The 15,004-nt window shown below is 37.0% G+C and overlaps 1 protein-coding gene across 6 annotated transcripts in view; it reads right to left on the bottom strand.

Moving 5' to 3' along the window:
- Positions 1–14,850, bottom strand: part of beta-Spec (spectrin beta chain) — a 38,656-nt gene extending 23,806 nt beyond the window's left edge. For all 6 annotated transcript variants that reach the window (XM_069120281.1, XM_069120283.1, XM_069120285.1 and 3 more), the window contains exon 1: positions 14,712–14,850. The gene's annotated coding sequence lies outside the window, so the exon portion shown is untranslated. The remainder of the gene's footprint in view (positions 1–14,711) is intronic.
- Positions 14,851–15,004: the final 154 nt, after the last annotated feature.

Genomic DNA, 15,004 nt, shown 5'->3' with positions numbered 1-15,004 from the left:
TCCTACGATTGTCCAGCTTCGATTCCATCCGCAGGATACACCGGATACTAAATTTCGTACTAAGTTAAATTCGCGTGATCCACAGGGCTCGTGCTTTTGATCCACGTCCTTCAAAGTTCCCTCGATTTCAACAAGTCCACGGCGACTAATATATCACGACCTTACGACGTATTCGCGCGGGTAGCCGTGCAAAAACTCAAGGAAAACCACGGTAAATGGATACGGGAGTCGTTCTTTCACGGTGACATTTCGTTGCTGAGCGCGGAACGCAGTTTCAGCCAAGTGGGAGAACGTCTTAAGACCACATGGATATCTCTTAACACTTTGACTGCCACACCGAAATCACACGTTTAATTAACATTCTACTTCACGTTAACATTCTAATAAAAATGTTCAATTGTTCAATGGGGCACTTTTTATTTCAAAGTATCTTCTACTTATCGGTTATATTCAAAATGTCCTAACTGTCAATTTTCATTCAATTTTTACAATTGTAAGAAGTTCAAGCGCTCCGGTCACCAACGACCACCGTGGCGTCACAGGAGAAACCGTGGCCGGTCATACATGACCAACGTGATAGTCAAAGTGTTAACGAAGAAAAATTCTGTTTCCAGTAGGATACTAGAGGATTACCAGACGCGTGAGTTAGCCAGAAAGAAGAAAAATTGTCTAGTTCTGTTCCTGTACGCGTTGCTTAACCTTTGATTCGTAAGAGTAGGACTCAACGGGGTCACGGATGCCTCAGGATATATCCGTACTTTCGAATTTCAACCGCCTACGTGAACTACGCTCGTCTAATCGTGATCTCTGCTTCGTCTTTTTGAACTTTGATACGCGATTGTTCCTCTCGAATCTATCCTTCCCCGGTATCGCACTTTCGTACGCGGTTCTAGCGACCAGAGTTGCGTACGCGAATTCTTTAAATTACATTTGCATCGATAATTTAAAAATTTTCTCAAAAATTCAAATTATTCGCACGATTGGAAGATGATTTTATTTTATCTTGTGATAAGATTTAAGTTTATTTATCTTGTGTGTGTGTTTTTTTTTTGCTATCCAATATTCTCCGCAATGTACGATTATCCTTTGAATGGAATGTAGTAACAGTGACACGAACATTTAATTATATTGTATTTAGTTTAGATCGAGTGTAAAGGGAAGATGATAATTATTTTGAAGAATATAACAAAGGCGAAAATGTTCGGACATATTAATGTTTCGTCGATGTCTAAAAAAATTGTAATTATTTGACGTTGATCTATTATATTTCTTTTTTAATAAAATCGTTCCAAGCTATGTTCCTTGTGCTTCGCTAACCACACGATTATATCAGAAAAGTAATTCGAACGTGGAATGAATGAATCATCCAAGCAATGCCATTTAAAGAACATTTACTAGACACGTAACGCATCCAGCTAGTCAAATCGTAGGATAGAAATTATCGCGTTTCCTCTGAAATATTTAGATCAACGCTTTCCAATATAAGTATAAACGTTATACTGTTACTTTCGCTGTTTCGATCGAAAACACATAAATCGCTATTTCTTTGGACGTTGAAAGAAACCTTGAGCTCCATTATCACCGAACGTCAAATACTGAGTCACTTCGTAAATGCCAGGGCGATTTTTTAAATAGACCGATCGATCTTCTCCGCGAGGATATCGACAAATGAATCCGTACAGGAAGATCGCTGTTCCCCAATGACATATAGTTTATCATAGTAAAACACAAAATCTCATTTCCCGTGACTATAGCAGAACGCCGTTTAATGGAACGAAATTTTAATCGATGCCCCATTAACTGAACTTTTGCTGATCCAGTTCACTCATCTGAACCTGAGCTCCTATTATGCGAAAAATTATAAGTAGCGGAGGAAATTGATGAACTCCTCCATCTTACGAACTCCAATTATACAAACCGTTCCACTGTAATTTAACAAACGAAATGAAGCTTCTCTGTCTATCTGGTTTACGACATTTTCGATACACTTTTCTGAATCGGTTTGAACGAAAGAATAAAAATTCTACGTCGACCCTGTCAAAGGAATCTTCCGACACGAAAATACATACATCTTCGAGTTCGCTAAATTTAACGAAAATATTCGGACTCTCCATTCGTTCGATACTTACAAAATTTTCGATATAGTATTTTCAAGTCACCCGATATATTTTGCACGAGCAATCCGACAAAAAGAATCGACATTGCTCGTCGACCCAATTTACCGATCGTTTGAATGGACCGAAGACCGAAGGAGCAGAACAAAGTAAAGCGAGAATGATGAATGAAATTCTTTTAGTGTCTGACAGACACTTACGGTAAATTAAGAGCAATTATGCGAGCACCGGTATACTTTAATGAGCGTTGCCAGAAAGCAGAGGAGAAGCAAACCAACGGGGCAAGGGTATAAAGATTAGCTCTCTGCCTCGACGGCTAACAGTGGGCGGGGTGAAGTGAATCACAAAAGTGAATGACACGATCATCGAGGAAGGTTAATTTTACTCGCTCTAGTGTAGGATTGACTCGTGGAAGAACTTCAGTACCGGCAAGAATTCCGTATTTTTTATTCGAGTTTGATCGCTTGTAACGTTCATTAACTCTTCGCATCTAATTTCTAGCTCTCTGTAATCTATCCAACTACTCATGATGTTTCAAGTATTCAAATATATACGCGGATGATGGAACAAGTAACTTCTAAGTGACACAGGATGTCATGGAAAATTAATAGCTGCAATACCGTTGCTTGCAAGGTGATTTGGAAAAAAAATTCTTGCATACACAAATGTTAAATGATTACACCTATTACGTAGCCAGCTTGTAATAATCATAGGCTGAAACCGTAGTTCGCGTAACCGTTCACATTCTAAAAAGAAACACGAGAATGATAAAAGAGCGAGGTAAAAAATACGATTATATTGAGAAATGTTATGATCTTCGCTTGTAGATTCTGCTCTTAAATTTTCCTTTCTTTTTTATTTTTTTGTTACTTGTTAACATCTTATTTATTACTCACGTGTATTATTAATACCACTGTATTACTCCGAGTTATATCTATTTACGGAAATAGATTGTTTTACGCTAAGAGAGCGATACGCGCTATTTAAAAAGAAATTATAACGTTCTTTCGTTAGAAGAAACCCGCGGTAGGTTGACTTCTTGATAAATCAATACTTCCAACGGGAGAAGCATTCTTCTACTTCTCATCTCTCTTACTTATAGACGTCGATTTACTGCGTCTTCGCATCGTCATCTTTTTCTCTTGCTTATTTTACTCTAAAATTAATTGTCTAACAAATTTACCAACAAAATTTTCATAGATAATTGACGGTTGAAGCAAGGGAAGTTAAAAGTTGAAGATTTCGTCGTCGTGAGAAACATTGGAATCGTCGAGATGTCTAACGAATTGTTTCTTCGTTATTCCTATAGAAGAAATTAAATAGACGCTTTTCGGACGATCTTTTAAATTTTAATCGATCGGTCAAAGGATCGAAATAATATTACATAATAGCGTATTTAACATGAACTAACGTAATCGATCAAACAAGGCGACCAGCTAGTTATAAAAAAGGGAGTAGGCAAAGTCCAACTACAATCAAGGAAACTAGGACCGTCCTAGTTACGACTAGTCGTGGAAACATGACTGAAAGAAACGGTACCTCAAGACAACAAGCTCTTTGTCCTTCGACGTGAGAGCGCCAGGCTTCCGTTTCCACCGCCAACCTCTAAAATCCTACAATTTCCATACTTACTCCCTTTATACGCATTTATTCGCAACTCAACGCTTGTCTGACAAAAGTATGGCTTCAAAAATCTGCTATGTCCTTCCGTTCAGTGACGTCCTTCGTCTTCATTTTCATTCCTATCGTAGCTTTGTACCGTTAAAATATTTGCTTCCGAGAGAAATATGACGATCCGTGGAGCATTTTTGTCTGAATTTGAAATATTCTCTAGCACATGATATATCTGATACAAACATTCGTTGCCAAAGGATTCGACAGTCTCAGATATACGGAACTCCTTATTAAGCTTCCTCGATGTAAGCAACCACCGGCAATTGTCTTCTTTGTCTTTTTCTGAAGAATCTCATCAGCACCGAGTTTTCACCTTCACCTTGACTCGAAAGAAAAAGCTGCACGACCTTCTGCCCGGTCAAAGAGACTCTCGCAACCGCTTGTAAATTCGTTTGCTAGAGGAAGTGGATGATTAATATAGCGGTCGTAACACAGTTGTCAGCCGATCGAACAAAAAGAGGCTCCTCCAGACACTTTAACAATTTCGCGAAGGAGTCTCCTTCTTTTTTTTAACTCTGAAGCGGCCGCATTCCGAGACACGAGACGAAATGACAATAGTCTCCGCTATAATTTTTACAATTACAAACATTCGTATTTCTCTTACTTCTTATATTACTCTGAAATCTTTAATGAGTAACGTAATGATATAATCGCGCGGACTTAGTTCAGATTTAAAAAAAAATAAGCTAAAAGAAATAGTGCATTCGACGCTACTGACGCGTATAACACATCGATTCAATTATTTTAGACTTGCATTCTAAATAACGCTGCTGAGGCAATTTTTGTGTTTCGACAGGAAGACTAAGAGTAAGACTAAGACTAAAAGCAAATAAGCGGTATGTTGACATAAATATTATTAGTTGAAACAAAGATCTTTCGAACGAAGAGAAACACGGGATGAGACGTAGAGAAATCTCATTCATAACGAGACACGTTTCAAAAGTTCTCAGTGATGTCAGAAAAATTATACGTAATAACTCAGCAGTATTTCTAGAAGTTACCTTGGAACGTAATTGTCTCGTTAGTCACGAAAGGATTAAAGGTACGTACCTTTGTCGTAGTAAAAAATAAAAGATAGTTTTCAGGAATTTACTTAAAATAAAGAAAAGCTACTTGTATGTAGTAAGTATCTTTTTATTGAAAAAAAAGAAAAGATATATTCCCGCTTCGTACTACATCAGATCGAGTAATCAAATGGAAGAAAAAGGTCGATTCGTTTTGAACCTCATAAACGTATCCCACTTAACACCGTATTATTCGTTTCGTAATATTCACCGAGTTTATAATCGGTTCTCTGTTCGTAATAATAGATACACACTCGAGGCACGTCCACCAGGTGCGTACCTGTCTGGGTACACCATTCGATATCGTGCACAAAAGAGTACGATATAGACCCAAACGCCGCAACGCTGAAGGTAAGATGAACTTACCACTCGCCACGAACACAGCCAGGCTATTGATTTTCCAGCGGAGTCACCGTGGCGCCAATGTTTACGATATATATTATATACCGGGTGTTCCATCGTGAATAACCGTTTGTAACATTCTCAAGCCTATCGCGAAATTTGATTACCTAATTTCTATATTTTCACATCAAGAAGAATTCGTAGAGTGCTAAGACGTTTCGCGTGAAACCAAAACGAGAAATCATGCGTACGAGTAAGATCTTTTTCGTATTTTCGTGTCTACGCTACAGATATCTTTCAACGTTAGAAAAATATAATTGGGTGGAAGAAGACCGAAAGACCGTGGTTGTAAAGTTACACGCTAGAACCACTGTAGCGTGTGTGACTATATAAAATCATCGTATTTGTTATGGCTTTCACGTATTAATTAACCAAATGCAAGTATTTTCTTATCTTTTATTTTAATAACACTCTCATATGACTACGAATTAGTAGCGTCACGAGAATGAGAAATGGAATGAAGTTTTAATTAATTCTTCCTCTTTAGTCTCTTTAACTGTGACGCAGGCGAATACGGTGCATTGTTACCGACGCAAAAATCTCCTTTAACGAGTCCTACCTCGAGTAGAGCAGAATAGAATAACAAAAATTTCCAGCTCAAGTATCTTTCAAAATCATAGAATGCGGCAAGGATCATCCAAAATTGTAACAAAGAACAACTCGCTCTGATATATTCAAGAATTAATTACAATCTGACACCTTCTCGCGAGTCTATCGATGACGGTAATCTTTCTAAGTAGAAAAAGGAAAGCTCGATTACAAAGACCGCATAGACATTGACAGAGGCACTAGCTTCTAACTCGTATTTGCAACATATCTACGATTCTAATCGATTCTAATCGATCAGTTGATTAGCTCAAGAGTGTGATCGATGGTCACTCCGTAGATGAAAGTTCGGCAATACTTAAATGTCAGACGAAAATAGCCGTAGCATAATTGGAAAGTACGAGATGAAATGAGAAATGGTTAGGGACTTTGATCGACCATTTTTTGCATAACCACACGGTACATTTAGTATGTATATCCTGCTTGTGCCTGCGTTCAACTATCCCAGAGAGGTACTACCCGGCAAGTACTACTACGATACACTCGAGCGAACGTAAAGGACTTGGTTATTATTTTGAACCGCGTCAACTTGGCTCGAAATAATACTATTTCCTTTAGCCGGTTCAAAGGCAATAACAGGATATCTCGACGACTTTCAACCTTTCCCATTTCATGACGCGTACCAACTAATTACATACATAAAATTCTGCGGTACATCAAAAAGTACATTATATTTGGTTGAAGACGAAGCGTTCACACCGGACAGCAACCGTTGTTTTTATTCGAGCCGCTTACTTGCCATATTGGTAAACACCAGAAAACGAAAAATAGAGAAAATCGACGACGGTACGGCTAATTATCGGTATCTCGTGCATCCCACCGATTTCGATGATTTTTTAACACCCTGTAGAAATCGATATTTCCAACAACTCTTTCCCATACGTATAACCACCGCTCGACCATAGTTTCCCAGATATAGGCAAAACTGTCGATACCACTACAGTGAACTCTGCCTGTATAATTACGAGTCCGTGACAGCGTTTGCCCTGGTATTAGTTGGCCGCCGTCTGGCAAAACGACATTTAACCCAAACCTACATAAACTACAAACAACAGATAAAGATTAGGTACGGGTTAGTTTATCCGGCCGCTAATATTAGCGCGCACGCTGTCACGGCCGTACGTACGATTATATACGCAATTCTATATTCTGTATTACGCATAGAATTCACTGTGACGATAGCGATAGTTTATCGCGAGTATCTCGGAAACTAAGGTAGAACGACGGTCATATGTATACAAACAAGTTGTTCAGAATCGCATCGCCGACAATATGTATAATAATCATCCGGTAAGATGAATGAAACATTGATAATTATCAAAGTATATAAGACAGGCGTTAGTCAAGCGCTTTGGCATTAAAGTTTTTCGAGTCACGACCTCCGTGGAATTAATCTCTATGCTTCTGGATTATTTGCCACGCGATTACTCAGTAAGTGGGATAACTGAGGTATAACGAATACAGAGGGACAATGAACGATGAAAATCGAGGCGGCTGGGGGGCGACCTGATTTCCACTGTCCCCGGCTGCAGCGGAGGCCGTCAACAATGCGACTTTATTCGACTCGGAAGAGGGGTCCATTGGTTAATGAGGTTAAGAGCGAGACTAGACGATGCGATGAGTCGAATACAGAGTAGACCAAGTATAGTAGCCTCCGTAATATAGTAAGATTGTAAAATCGATACCCGGTGTTTGAGCAAAAGAAATTAGCTTCGCTATGTTGTTCGAATTATCTTTGATCAAATCGTATTTTCCTATCGTTGAATAATTTCTTAAATTCGAGGGAAATGTCCTCGGCAATTTCCTAAATTTCAGGATTAATCGTAGTGGTAACGATTTCATTTTCGCTCGGGTTTTCTTAAAATATTACAACTGTTCTTCGTTCGGTAGAAATTAAAGTAAGATTGAAATACATTGATGTTGGAGGAGCCTGAGAAAAAACGGACCGCAACTTTTGTCATGTTCGATTCGTATCGAGAAGAATAGAGCGCTATAATAGGCCTGGGTATGACAGCATCGTTTAACACTCCAATTCGCAACTTCATTATATCATAGTAACTGTTCGTACTCGACCACGAGATATTTCAACGCGTAGAGTTAATATTCGTAAAAATTGGAGGTCTCTGGTTTGCGTATATTTAAATGTACAAGCATACGTGTATTAAACGTATCTATGCTTCGATTTATCCAATCCTTAAGCTTGAAACTTCGATATGGTGAAAATGGGAAAATGGTGAAAATATTCACAGCCGTGGTCTGTTTTCGTTCCTTTTTTGGCTACCGAATTGCGTGCCACAGAATCCAATATTGGACCAGTGAAACTATTTTCAACGATCCGGAACTCCGATACCTAAACTGGGTGAATCGAATGCTGAGAAAGGTCGTGTTAATTAATTCGTCCTAGATTCTATCAAATCATTAATGCAATTAAATATTCAAAAATATTTCTTCTCATAAAAATGAATTAATAAGTAAAAACTGTTACCTTGTACATTGTCCTGACTGTACAGAATAAAAATTACTTCAATAAACATTATCCAGTACGAGGATCGAATAACTTTCGTGTACAGAGGTTTCTTCAACTCCCATGCTTGCAAAATTATTAGATAAGAGTCTTTATTGCCTCCCATATAACTCAAAGTGTTCGAATACTCGTGCCAGCATCTATTTATTTCAACTCATGTATCAAATATTTTACTTTGTCCCTAACAATTCCACCCCAGCAATTTCACATCGGATCTTCGAGTTGCGTTTAACGATTCGCGTGGATCAGACGACGAACCCGATACAAAATATGTCCATGTGCATGGTACCTTCCGGTGGGCCCGATTATCGTCGCGCTCGGATCTGAAATTCCTTGGCAGCTGGCGTGCTTTCCTATTTATCGAGGATGACTCGGCGTGCAGCATGAAAAGGTCAAAAACCTGCAACTTGTAGGGATTCAGAAAAGCAGATTCGATCCTCGCGCCCGTCTGCGTACAAGCAAGCTCGAGAGATCAATAAATACAGTTATACCGACTGTTCCGTGCAAACGATCTCATAGTAAAAATAAACATCTTCGCTCTATGATGCGCTATTTACAAAAACGCTTCAGCTATTCGGTACCCTTAACTACCGCTATTATATTCTTAGACGTGGTGAAATTTTCGAGTTGTTCTTGTCAAAAATTATTTGTTCTAAAATTAATTTAACAACTCGTTCCCTTGCTCGTGGCTGGCCACGTATTTTCGGCGGATGAGAAAATAAATGGAACGGTGCACGAAGGCCGAAAAAATGCCTCGATTAAGGCTATGGAAGCTGGTGCATAGAGCACGACTAGTAGTCCACCGCTGTGGACGAAACTACGTCACGTCCGCATTTACGTTAATCCGCTGTCGGCCGACTTGGTTACCTCCGTCATTTACTTGAACAGCGTGCTACAACGCATCGTTTACCACTTAAAGCCGCGGCCGAAAATTTGCACGTCGGACTCAAGGTGATCGCTTTCGGCTAGCAAACGTTAGAAAGCGAAATTCATCGAGCTCGAGAAACTTGAGAAACTAGAGAGAACGTCGAATACGTTTGTATCGGATAGCTTAGAAATAATTTTTTAATTAGGATCATACGTGCATCATAGATTGCAGAAGTTTCGTTGAGTAGGAAATATTTCAATAATATTGTCGTTAGATCGATGATCGGTTGACTTGGTATAACTTGGAAATATTTGAATTTAAGAAATAAGACAATCAGGATGGATTGCGAGAGAAGATTCTTTCGAATTGTAAATAATTTGGACAAATAATATGAAAGCGCGTCTAATGCTCATTTCCTAATTTTGCTTTCTCTCGTGTCAAAACGCTAGATCCGTTCAAGCGAGACTATAAATAGTTTAGCGGCGAAATTCGTCGATAAAAGAGTAGCTAATCAAACGAAGAACAACTTTCGAAATAGATCGACGTCTTCGTTTAATTCTGTCCCCGCAAAATGAAAAATCCTCCCGCTTATAAATACACTGGCCGTGATTCATCGCTAGAACGATGCGACGAATCGAGAGAACAACGAAATAGAGAAAATATCGTAGGTTCGATGATACATAGCTACTGTAGATAACGGCGCGCGATTCGAGAGGAAAAAGTGGAAATATATTTTGCCAATCGTCGTGCCAGAAAGCAATGTTTCCTGTTACAAAAACTTTCCCGTCGTTTTACACCCGTTTCAATTAAGAAATCGAACATCGGTTAATTAGCCGATCGCGCGATAAAAACTTCAACGTAGCTGGATCGGCGACGCATCTCGAGAACTAGTTTCTTTAGATAAAGAAAAACAAAAGCAATAAGAGAGTGGGGACGTTATCGAGCACACAATTGCGTTAAAGATCCAGTTAATATTTGTCTATAATATTACATAATTTACATAATTTAAATCTATATTGTACAATTATTTTTGCCAACATATTACAATATCGTTTATCGTAAGCTCCATAGGAAAATATTCTAGAAAGATAAATAAACATACATTAAATAATAAAAATGGCAATTTAGGAAATAGCGAGAAAAATAAATAAAGGGATAAAAGTAAAAGATAAGAAGATTAATTTAAGATACAACGAAAAAACTACGAATATGTAACTACGTAAATAGAGAAGAAAAACGTGATTAATTTGTAGAATTATTTAATTAGAGATTCTGTGCCAATTTACGATCTACGAATCCACATCATGCGTTTAAAAAGAAACGATTACGTTATACGGCTTTACTTTTTCGAAAAAATTAATTCTATTTACCATTACAGTCAAGAAAATTTCAACATTCTATTACAATACACAATGAAAATGTAAATCAACTGAATACGCAAAGCATAAAAAGAGTGAATTTACGGCATTTTAAAAAGGGGAAAAAGAAAAAATCAACAATGCAATTCTGTTGCTCGGATATTGCAGATGTTATCGAATTTAAATAAATTTCGTGCCCATTGCCGTTTTACAAGCTTTCTACGAAACCTATTCAAAGAAACGAACCGTGTAATTTAAGAATCACCTCAAGATAATAAGTATGCTTTAACGTTGATGAATAATACATGAAACAAAGGATTACAAAATATTTTATACTTTTTGTGCGCTATATGATTTCCTACTGACCTATAGGTAACATAATATAATACGTATATGTAATGTAAATATCCACTCTGTACCAGTAAGTGGCACAAGAAACTCGGGAATTTGGAATATTCCATTCATGAACTATCTCCATCTCGTCGTGTACAGTTAGTTTCCTGCGTGAGAAAATACGCATTGCATAACAGTGAAACGATCTTAAAATCTGAACTACAAATAAAATTAGATAATTAATCAGATAAAAGTTAGAGACGAAACACTGGAAACTCCTCAAAACCTACGAATTTATTTTAGTTTATGTTATTTTTATTAGTAATAATGAAATCGAGTTCACGTATAATTTCATAATTTCTGTTGCGAAACAGTAAAACATAAACATTTAATTATGTTGCAGTTTGCCTTCAAAAACAATTCGATTTTCTGACAAAAATTTCTTAAGATTTTAGTTCCTGACAAAATTTCTCCTCACGAGAAAAAAGAAAAAAAATAAGCATTCTGAGTTTTAGAAAATGTGACAGTTTCGCGAATCTAAAAATTCAGTTTCGATCCATCGTTAAATAACGATATGATCGTAATTATACAAGGACTTAGGTAATACGTCTATAGAAAGGTACACGCTGAAAGGAAGCTGGAAAATTGATGAGCGCGGTGCAATGTCCTTAGTACATGTATATGTATGTGCTCCCGCACTTATTAAATGTTACGCCGCAATATCGTTTCCCTATGGCGCATGATAAACGTATGGATACGCCAATCAGGGCAGAAAAGTTGAAAACGTCCCTTGGGTATTTTTAGAAGGAAGCAATGTAATCTGTCCTCCAGGAACACGACAATGTAATATGCCTATAGTATCTGCAAATATGTTTATCTTAGTATCTAAAAATAATATTTATATTTAAATTGACGATAAAAACGAATTTACACTGTTCGTCTACAGCGAAGCAGTATAAATTTGGCCTAACTGAATTTAACAGAAATGCAATTTTCCGAAGCAGTACCATTAAATTTGCATCGTTTATTAATAGAATTCATATTCGACAATTAACCCGGTGCTTAAACTAGATCCATCTAGTCTTAACAAATACATACTTTGCACTCGGATATTAATGTTGTTAACATCAGTAATTTATAACTTGTAAAATTTCATTAATAATATCAATTCAATTGTGCAAGAGTGTCCTAGTGTTGATCATAAATGACCATATTCACAAGTACATATATACTATATCGACTGATGACATCATGCGCTAACATAATTTACATACAACTTCTTTGAAAATGCATCAATGTTCGCTTCTGAACCATCACATTTAAGAGACGCCTATTAAAACTAACGACTATTTCATGAGTCAATACCAATGATCACAATGCAGCCTTTCCACTTTCTAAAAAAATTCCCTAAATTCTGCAGGGCATTGAACGAATGAAAACATGGTTAAGTAATTATGATTACCAATGATTATACAATGATTACCAACGACTTTGTCAAGAGACCACTCTTGATGCAAGGTAAAAATTTTCTAAGAACCACTAGCAAAAAATGTTTACACTGCTTCAAACAATTACCGGATCACGTTACCAAGTACGGGAACTGTAGCAAATACCGGAAACGAGAGAATGCTGTATATATACACTATACTATACTATAATAATATAATATTATATATATAATATGTACAATATCTTTAATATATTTATAAAAATTTCTAATATATTTAGTCGTTAGACTGATTCATAAGAAGATAACCATAAGTGGTGTATAGTATGTAGGATCACTTAAAGATTTATTTCACAAAATTCTGTCAACAAAAAGTATCGAATTTTGTATAAATTTATTTATAATAATAAGATAAGTGTCTACCTCCGTGCAATTATATATCATTTGCGCAACGTAACGTTTTAACGCACGAGCATTGTTCCGGTTTGAATGAAACAGGTAGATGTCGCCGAAAACGTAATCCGGAAGAAGCGATCGGCACGACACTAATTTATTAATTTATGCCGAAGACGCGCACACGCCCAAGCCCGGCAACGGTGACGTAACTGTAAACACAACACTACAGAGAACCAAGAGCTATTACTAAATCAAAAATTAGATTTATCAAACAATTATTACCATTATTTCCACGTTACTAATATTTTATGTAATATATAATCTTTTGTGGATGTTAACTTATCATTTATAATTGTGAAACCGTTTTAACTGGAGGTTAAAAGTTTCGAGATATTCGATTCGAGATATGTATCGACTATGCCAGTCTCGAATGTCATAAACATAAAAACGGTATGTATAGATATATGCGGTTAGAATCGATATAATAATTTCTTGTTCTAATATTTTGCCGTGTAAAAATTTATTATAATATTTTACGAACGATTGGAAGGTTTTTGACAATGACTCAGCACCGAATTCGGTATCATGACGAAATCATTTATACCGAACGAACTGGCAATTTATAACACCGTCACCAATTAAATAACTATGCCGCGTGATTGGATCATTTTTATTAATGTTGGTACGAGTTCCTAGTAAATATAAATAAAAATTATTCACCGGCATCTATATCACAGGTATGGATATTTTTGAATTTTATACGTCTACACTTTTCGCACGCATGACATTTTCGAAAAGTTATTTTGAAACGAAGTATAAACACGATCGTCGTCAAATGTCCATTTTACTGTGTTATCAAGATAAAACAGCCCCGAATACGCACTTCTAAATGATTAGATTATCTTCGGTTAACTTTTCCAAGGAATTATTTTTAAACGTAGGATACAATGACGAACCATAAGAACTACAGAGCGTAAAATTTATTCGAACACGTATCTTTAAAATCTTGAATATTTCGCGTTACTTATTTGCAAAATACCGCGCGTATATTTTTTAGGTCAGCGATGAAAACGGCGTTCGATTTTATACGGCAAACAAGTAGTCTGATATTCCGGCGAACGATGGTACAATGCTTGACAGATTTTCAGTGAAGAGCAAAATTAGGTCACCGGCAGATAGGGCGTCTTGACAGGTGAACAAAACCATTCAGGGGACACCATGTAGCGGAAATTAAAGAAGCTATAAATGCGAACCCGAAAGCACAATGATCTTACTTCAAAAGAAATAACGGGTATTCATGGTATTAACAGAAATATTCGTCGTACAATCAAGCGAATTGTTCCTAGAACTACCATAATAATTCAAATGACCAACCCATCATTTTTCATAGAAATTTAGATTGATAATGATGCATTTTTAAGGGATTTTCTATGATTTGTTATAAGATACATAGATAATCTTACTTCTTCTTACATTATGTATCTTTCATTTTCATTTCTTTGATAAAAGTTTTGTATCTTAATTGCATACAATTTTAGAGCTATACATAAAAGTAAGAAGATTATGAATGCTCTTACATCTGGGAGGTGAAACGAAATAGCTTATTTAATAGCACAGTGGGCACAGGTTCGTTATTACTAGAATCAATGCAGCACTTGACCGAAGAAATTGTAAAAAGTGAAGCGATTATGATAAATGACAAACGATCTCACGTACCATTTGAATATGAGTGTCGTTCGAGCGCTGTCAAAAGATACGTGTAACGAAATGGTGTGTAACGATTCAAAAGTAAGGAGAAATCGGGGAAGCTAAGGCGGCACACGCCATTTTTATCTGTAAAGTCCGAGCCGTCACGAGACAACCGATCGTAAAACTTGATCGCTTTCGTGTTTTCGAACTGAAACCAGAGGAAATGGTGTACATACCTTCTCGTGAGGATACCCTGCGACAACGTTTTATCCCAGTACTCGCATAAAAACCTGCCGATGTACACCAAAAACCACCGATAACGATCCACACAAATCCATCCACACACTCGACCGGCGCGCAACTGACTGAGCGCATACGGCGTCGACCTACGCCAGCGTAGCTAGTCCCAGTTCTCATCCACCAATAAGAAGCACGCGTAACATTATGAATGTCTGCAGCAAACCGATGTATAATTTTCGTAGGAAGATATTTTTAACGATAAAGAAATGAAAATGAAAGGTACAATGTA

This window comes from Bombus flavifrons, chromosome 9 (assembly GCF_040668555.2).
Source record: "Bombus flavifrons isolate JBK064 chromosome 9, iyBomFlav1_principal, whole genome shotgun sequence".
Lineage (NCBI taxonomy): Eukaryota > Metazoa > Arthropoda > Insecta > Hymenoptera > Apidae > Bombus > Bombus flavifrons.
Note: the sequence above shows the minus strand (reverse complement) of the source record. Positions and strands in the feature narration are given on the sequence as shown.